We start from the raw sequence: 8,763 nt of genomic DNA, 5'->3' as shown, positions 1-8,763 counted from the left end.
AAAAATGAGAATAGTTTAAGGGACCTCTGGGACAACATCAAGCATACTAACATTTGCATTATAGGGGTCCCAGAAGGAGAAGAAAGAGAGAAAGAAGTAGAAAATGTATTTGATGAAATTATAGCTGAAAAATTCCTAAACATGAAGGAAACAGATATTCAGGTACAGGAAGCACAGAGAATTTGAAACAAGAGAGCCACACCAAGACATATTATAATTTAAAATGGCATAAGTTAAAGAGAGGATTCTAAATGCATCAAAGAAGTCACATACAAGGGAACCCCAATAAGGCTATGAGCTGATTTTTCAGCAGAAACTTTTCAGGCCAGAAGGCAGTGGAATGATATATTTAACGTGGTGAAAGGAAAAAACATACGGCCTAGGATACTCTACCCTGGAAGGTTATCATTCAGAATTGAAGTAGAGAGCTTCTTAGACAAGCAACAACTAAGAGTTCATCAATACTAAACTATACTTACAAGAAGTGTTATAGGGTCTTCTTTAAATGAAAGAGAAAAGGCTACAACAAGAAATAGGAAATTATAGGAAGGAAAAATCCTACTGGTAAAGGCAAATATATAGTAAAGGCTGTGAATTAACCATTTAAATAATCTCATATAAAGGTTAAAAGACAAAGATTGTAAGATCAACTATAACTAAAATAAATAGTTAAGTGATAGACATGAAGATGTAAAATATGACATCACAAACACAAAATATGAGGGAAAAGTAAAAAAATGTAGAGCTTATAGAATGTGTTTGAACTTAAATGACTATCGGTTTTAAACAAGTAGATATAGTTATAGGTCAACATATATGAACTAACTTCATGGATACCACAAATCAAAAACCTACAATAGATACACAAAAATTAGAGAGAAAGGAATACAAACATAAAACTAAAGAAAATCATCAAATTGCAAGGGAAAAGACTAAAAGAAGAGAAAATAACAGAGAAAACTGTAAAGACAACCAGAAGACAATAGTTACATAGTTATCATAATCACATTAAATATCAATGGAATAATGCTCTAATCAAAAGACACAGAGTGGCTGATTGGATTAAAAAAAAGACCTATCTATATGCTGCCTACAGTAGAATAACTTCACAGCTAAAGACACACAGACTAAAAGTGAGGGATGGAAAAAGATATTCCACACAAATGGAAACAGAAAGAAAGCTGGAGTAGGAATACTCATATCAGATAAAGTAGACTTTAAAACAAAGTCTATTATAAAGGACAAAGAAGGGCATTATATAATGATAAAGGGATTAATACAAGAAGGGGATATAATGTTTGTAAACATATATGTACCTAATATAGGAGCACTTAAATATATAAAGCAAATATTAACAGACATAAAGGGAAAAATTGATAATAATACAAACATAGTAGGGAAATTTTACACCCCACTTACATCAATGAACAGATCATCCAGACAGAAAATCAGTAAGGAAAGAGTGGCCTTAAATGACACATTTGAGCAGCTGGACTTAATAGGTATCTACAGGACATTCCATCCTATAGCACAGCTGTCCCCAAACTTTTTGGCAACAGGGACCGTTTTCGTGGAAGACAATTTTTTCCATGGATGGGGGGGTGGGGGGAGATGGTCAGGTGGTAATGCAAGCAATGGGAGTGATGCGAGTGGCAGATGAAGCTTTGCTTGCTTGTCCACTGCTCACCTCCTGCTGTGCGCCCTGGTTCTTAACAGGCCATGGACTGGTACTGATCCATGGCCCGGGGGTCGGGGACCCCTGCTATAGCAGAATACACATTCTTTTCCTTTTTCAAGTGCCCATGGAACATTTTCCAGGATAGATCACATGCTAGATCACAAAACAAGTCTCAATAAATTTAAGAGGATGGAAATTAAATCAAGCATCTTTACTGACCACAACAGTGCAGAAATCAATTACAGGAAGAAAAATGGAAAAAATATAAACACATAGAGACTATAAAACAAGCTACTAAAAAATCAATGGGTTAACAAAGAAACCAGAAAATACCTTGTGACAAATGAAAATAAAAACACAACTCTCCAAAATCTATGGAAGGCAGCAAAGGCAGTTCTATGAAGGAAGTTTATAGTGATACAGATCTACCTCAGGAAGCAAGAAAAATCTCAAATAAACAACCTAGCCTACCATCTAAAGGAATTAGAAAAAGAATAAAAAGCCCAAAGTCAGCAGAAGGAAGGAAATAATAAAGATTAGAGAGGAGACAAATAACATAGAGACCAGAAAAACAATAGGAAAAAAAATCAGTGAAACCAAGGGCTGATTTTTTGAAAATATAAACAAAATTTATATGCTTTTAGCCAGGTTCATTAAGAAAAATAAGAGAGTGGACCCAAATAAACAAAATAAGAAATGAAAGAGGAGAAATTACAACTGACATCACAGAAACACAATAAGAGAACACTATGAACACGTATATGCAAACAAATTGGACAGCCTTAGAAGAACTTGATAAATTCCTAGAAATATACTATTTTCCAAGACTGAATCAGGATGAAATATATAATCTGAACAGACCAATTATTAGTATTGAAATCAAATCAATAAATCGAAAAGCTACCAACAAACAGAAGTCAAGGATTGGATGGCTTCACAGGGGAATTGTACCAAGCACATAAAGAAGAGTTAATACCTATCCTTCCCAAACTATTGCAAAAAATTGAAGAGGAGGGAAAAAAGAAATAATTGTGTCATATTAAAAATCATAATGTCTTGCTCTTAGTGGCATATAAAATAGTGGTGAATCATAGATTCAGTGAAATACTACCTTCAAAGTATATGTCACAGTAAAGGACAGCCACATACTTAAAAACATGATGTAATGTTATGAATTTTGCAATTAGAATATGCTTAATTTATTAAGTAGTAACTGCTTAGTTTATATGCAAAGCTACTCTTGATATGTCTGATCCTGTATCCTTTTAGTGCTGTACTCAAATCATGTCAAAAGGGGCAATTTATTTCAAGTGTATTTCATATAGTTAGTATTGTTTTATATAATCTGCTTACCCAAGTAAAATCATTTGTCTCTTTATATTACTCAGAAGTCTCTATTAATAGGCCACAGACTTAAATAGGTGAATTAGAACACAAAATATTTATTTTATATGGGAGTGATACTTCAAATGTGTGTGAGGGGAGACTGGAGTCTAGAAGTTCTTTATTTTGCTTCTGATCCAGAAGTCCATTTGAGCTTGGCTCGACAAAACATCTACTTCAATTAAATTTTAACTGAACCCTGTTTACCCTGCAAACAGTAAAACATTTGATTCTACGGAGTTTTATTCTTTCTATGTTGTTCATTATCCTGGCCCAGTGTCCACAGAAAGTGAAATCATCCCTAGGCTACTTCTGCTTCTTCCTCGGAAAAAATAAGAGGCCTACTGGAGTTGTAAATGTTGGGGCAGGGAAAATGAACACGGGTAAGTAGTCTTAGGTGCAAACTGGTGTTGGCACTACATGTGGTAAAGCACCTGTTTTGACATGAGGAAGAATATTAAAAAGGCCCTCCTTTTTCAACTATTTTCAGATTGTTGCCTAGGAAATCCTGACTGATTTCAATCTGACTGATTTCAATCTCCCTGCAGGAACCTGAATCTGACATTAGGAACTCAAAACAGTAGGAAATTTGTCCTGCTTTACAGTCAATTTTAGGAATCATTAACTACATAAAGTTCAAATGCACCTAGAAGGTGAGATTTAATTGTTCAAAAATGGAATCTGATGGTCAATAATTATCTAAGGCTGATAAGTTGGTATACTGTGTTGGATAAACACATTAATAGAAAAAGGTTTCAAGTCTAAGAGGCAATCCCAGATGTCATTCAAAAGTAGTGCTCTATGAATTAGGGTGTCTTTCTCAAAAGTCTAAATTGTCTACAAGGCTTCCTGTTATAGGTAAATGTTTTCTTAGATCATTGCTTATAGCAAGGACAATCACTGCTTTGAGAGCATCCATACATAAGACAATGTTTGGAATATGTGTTTACTCTTGTATAACTCCAGAAGATACCAGTGACTTCTTCCACTCTCCCATCCTGTAGAATGTCTCGCTGCTTATGACTGGGTTTCTGGGTATCTTTCCTACACCCAAGCTGAAGGTATAACCCTGTTCCTGTCCTTCATCAACTTTATTTTAGGCAAAAATCCTAGAATGACTCAGGTGTCTGTCATTCCCATTGGCTTCCTTTTCACTTTAGAAGCATATACCTCCTTGTCTCCTAGCATCCAACATCCTTCCCATTTCTGCTGTGTTCTCAGTGCTAGCTTAGCATTGAGCCAGATTCAACAAATAATTTCTCGAATATGATCTCATCTTTTTGGTTTCTTCTCAGAGACTAATATTTATGTTCTGTCATTGTTTCAGCTACCACTGCACTTGAGGATTTTTTTTCTTTTTTTGCATTCTGTGTTGCTTATATTGTATGGAAAAGTTAATTTCAAATCGACATTAAACTAAGCTGAATACAAAGTCTTAGTAAAGGAGGCCCCGGTGGTCTCATTTACAAAAACATGGCCACTGATCTTTGCACCTAAAATTTCAGGAAGGGAACTTCAAACAGCTTCATGTTTGCATGCTTCTGCGCGAGACCATAGGAAAAGACTGACATCCACCGTCAGATGTTCTTCAGTCACTTTAGTATCAAATCTCTTCAAGAGATCATTCTTTAGCAAAAAATTACTTCCACAAATTCTCTATCCTCTGGCTTTGGCTTAGGTTTTACATTTTCAGCATCATCTCCATTAACAGTTATTGCCACAATGTATGTGGTACTGTTGACAAACTTGGATCCATACTTACAGCTAAAGAACATTCAGTAACGTCACCTTCATTGCCAGTTTCTTCCTCAAGCTCCCAAAGAGCAGCTGCTTCTGGGCTTTCATTACTGACTGTGAGACCTGTGGGGAATTCTAGGCTATAGCTCCCCATTGGCGGTCAGAACTGTTTCACTGGAACGATACATTCATAATAAAGAGTTCTTTGCAGCACTGGGATAACTACCACACCATCAGCTGACTATCCTTCCCAGTTATGTGTTTCAAAGTTTCCCAAGTTCTAGTTTTACCAGTAGGATCCATGTACATTGTTTCTTCAAGCTCGACTGATTTTCCTTTTGAAATTAACTCCTTTGAAATAATAGACTGGTATTTTGAGAAAAATTTGATAGTTCTTGGTTTTCCATAGCTAATCTAATTAGTCTTTTCAGTCCTCAGGCAAGAAGTTCATGTCCAAGGTGTGGGATGAAGAGAAGAGTATTCCTTTGGGAAGGGGTTGAAAAAAGAAAGGGCCATTCTGAGGTCGCAGTCTCGGGAAATGCCAGTGGTACCCAGCCCTGCTGAAGATGCTAGTGACTTCTTCCATTCTCTCAACTTGTAGAATGCCTCTCTGCTTATGATTGCATTTCTGGGTACCTTTCTGGAACTGTAAGATAATAATTTGTATTGTTTTAAGTCACCGAGTTTGTGGTCGTTGGTCAGAGTAACAACAGAAAACAAATACAGATGGGAAAGGACATTCTAAGACGAGGAATCTGAAAAATGCATAGACTTGAGGCATAACCTATTCAGAGAATGACAGGAGGTTTGGAGTGTTTTGAGTCCACAGTCTGGTAGAAGAAAGGCTGGGAAAGAGATTCATATCAATCGAGACAGGTAATGTTACTGAAAGCCAGACAAAGGTCTTCTGTATTTTTAAAGCAGGTTTCTATAATATTTTATAAAACAATCCTGGAGGTAATGAGCTGGAAATACCAAAGGTATAAGACCAAGAGGATTTTTATATTGCATATGATTTTAATATATATTCTAGCCATATTAGCCCTTCACAAATGCTTAAATTAGATAAGTGAAAGAGGATAGGTTTAGTTAAGTCTAGTAAAGCTCTCTAACATGCTTTTTTCTTTACTCATAATGATTCTTCATGTCCGTTTCTTTCACATAAGAATGAGCATGAGAAATCATTACAATAAAAGCAGCAGTGTACTGTAATTTCTCCTAGGGAGCTTACCATACGGTACTTGTCTCTATTATTTAATCTAACTTGATCTGCTAAAAATCAGGCTTGTAAGGGCTCATATGTCATACTCATTAAAGTGTCATATTCTTTAAAGAATCTAATCCCAAGGAGACATACATTCCTTTGATATGAAACATTTTTATGCTCTAACACTAAGAAGTAAAAACTCAACAAATGCACAAGGAACTAAATTAAATGCATTTAAAAGTAGTATTACAGATCATTTTTGCCTTGAATGGTCTTTGCTTTAATAATTCATTTGTCTGGGAAAAATGCAACTGATTTTAGATGAATGCAATTAGATATTTAATTTTCCTACCTATAATTATAAACAACTAAAAAGTAACTCTCAATCCCAAAGAATATGAAAGTAAAGAGTATAGATGCTCGTCAGCACTAATAATAAAATGCAAATTAACACAATCTTGAGATATTATTTTATTCTGACTAAAAAGTTAAAATTTTTAAAAGTCTCTAATTTAAGAAATAGTGCAGTGAAATTAGTATACATATTCCTTACAAGAAGGATTTACAACCTGTACAGCATTTTTGTAAAACAAAATGCAATTATGCAGCAAGATTCATAAGATGTTCCTTCTAATTGATACAGTTATTAACTTATTCATGTAATATTAATAATTCAATAAATTATCATTATTCTTTTTTCCACTTTTGAAGAAAAAATCAATAGAAATAAAAAATATACTATCACAAAGATGTCACTCTATAGTAAATATTAAATAAAATTTAAACATTAGAAATAATCTAACAAAGTGTTAAATCATCATACACCAACACTATATGAGATATTATGCATACATTAAACATAATTAACAGGAACATATAGAAAAATAAAAGTGCTTTAGTGTAGGTAAATTGAAAATATCAGAATACTATGAACACTATGATAAAAAAACTGGGTTTATATGTAGATTCTGGTATGCCAAAATGAAACGGAATCAATGTGGTTGAATTGTTTTATATTTTCTTTTACATTTTTAGGAAGAAGATTTTTTTTAAGTTATGAAATTTTATTTACAACTAAAGGAGTAAATATCTTTACAGACATGGGAAATTCAGATTTATCTTAAAAATTCTGGTTTGAAAGATGCAGAAAATTGAGACAAAAGTTGCATCTTTAATTATCTAAATATTTAAAATTTTTTTTTTTTTTTAGATTTAGCGTTCAATGTAGGAGTAGCTATATTGAAACCATATCCTGAAATGTTTTCACATAAAATAAAAGACTACTCCTGCTTTTAGGTGTAGCATTATCCTAGTCCTATAACCTGCTTCATGACTTCCGGAGATTTCTTCTTCCTTCCGTTAATCTTGTGTATTTAATTCATACTGCTGAAGTCTATAAGATATCCCCTGGAGAGATATAAGTATCCCTAGAGTAGCCAACATGGTGGTTGGGGACACAGAGAAATGTGTGTTATCTGAAAATATTTAATCTGCATCTAGCTACTCTAGTTCTTTAAAGATTTGATCTTCATAATTTCTCTTCTTATATGGTTTCTATGTTGCTAATTCCATTTTCTATTCTTAATGACCTGGCTAGAACATTTAGAATATGCTAAAAATATTGTATGGAAAAGAGTCACAATTATGTTATTCCTGGTTTTGATATTCATGACGAGTGTTTTACTTTTATTATGATGTGTGCAATCAAATTTTGGTAAAGATTTTTACCATATTCGGGCATTTTTCTTATAGTCCAATTTTACTTAAATTTTTATTTGAAATATTTGTTCAAATTCATCAAATTTTTTTCATGCACTTAACTTTGTGTTTATAACATATCTGATTAGTTTGCATAAATTAGGTCACTGGAATAAAAAAAATGTGCATTTTTGGAATAAACCTTAGTTGATCATGGTGAATTATTTTATTTAAACATTATTGACTTCAGTTTGCTATTACTTTAATCATTCTTTGTATTTAAATTTATAACTAAAATTTCTCTGTACATTTTAGGTATGATATTTGTCAAGCTGTGATGTTACTCTAATAATGGCTTGATAATTTTTTGTGAGCTATAAACATTTTTATAGCACTGAATATTTCCATTCTATGAAACTTAATTAAAACTTCCCCCAAATCACATGGGCTTGGTACATTATTTACTAATGGATATTTTCAGAAGTTTCTCTTATAGGGAATATGGTTATTATTGTATGTCTAGGTGTTCTACATCTTTTTGCATCAACTTTAGTCATTTATTGAACTTTATCCATTTTCTCTAAATTTCCAAGTGTTAACTATGATTCTTTTAGTCTTTGTTCTGTTGTGATTACATATTCTTTCTCCTCTCAGCCTATTTTGGTTTAATTACTTTTTTCTTTACTCACTAGTTATTTGTCTATTTTATTTATCTATAGATAACACTACTTTAATTTGGCTTTAAGCCTTTTTTTAAAGTTCCATTAATTTTACTATTTAGCTTAACTCATTGCATCCTCCTAGTCTTATATTTCATATTATTAAGCTTAATTTGTTTGCATCTTTTTTTAATAAGAAAAAATAAACTTAGATTCACTTACATTCCATGGATTATGTAAGAAACTTCATTCTTTCTTTAATTTCTAGAATTTTGCTAATTTCAAGTTTACTTTCTTCCTTGACCCAGGTGTTCATTAAAAGACTGCTCCTTCTCAGGGTCTGCATACTCACCCCCTCCTCTCCTTCAAGTCTTTTCTCAATTGTCACTTCCTAGTGAAGC

At 33.2% G+C, this 8,763-nt stretch overlaps 1 pseudogene; it reads right to left on the bottom strand.

The window, feature by feature from the left end:
• Nucleotides 1–4,554: 4,554 nt before the first annotated feature.
• On the bottom strand, nucleotides 4,555–5,205 carry LOC137768663 (ADP-sugar pyrophosphatase pseudogene; annotated as a pseudogene).
• Nucleotides 5,206–8,763: the final 3,558 nt, after the last annotated feature.

The sequence above is a fragment of the Eschrichtius robustus genome, chromosome 8 (genome assembly GCF_028021215.1).
Source record: "Eschrichtius robustus isolate mEscRob2 chromosome 8, mEscRob2.pri, whole genome shotgun sequence".
Lineage (NCBI taxonomy): Eukaryota > Metazoa > Chordata > Mammalia > Artiodactyla > Eschrichtiidae > Eschrichtius > Eschrichtius robustus.
This window is presented reverse-complemented; position numbering and strand designations above follow the sequence as displayed.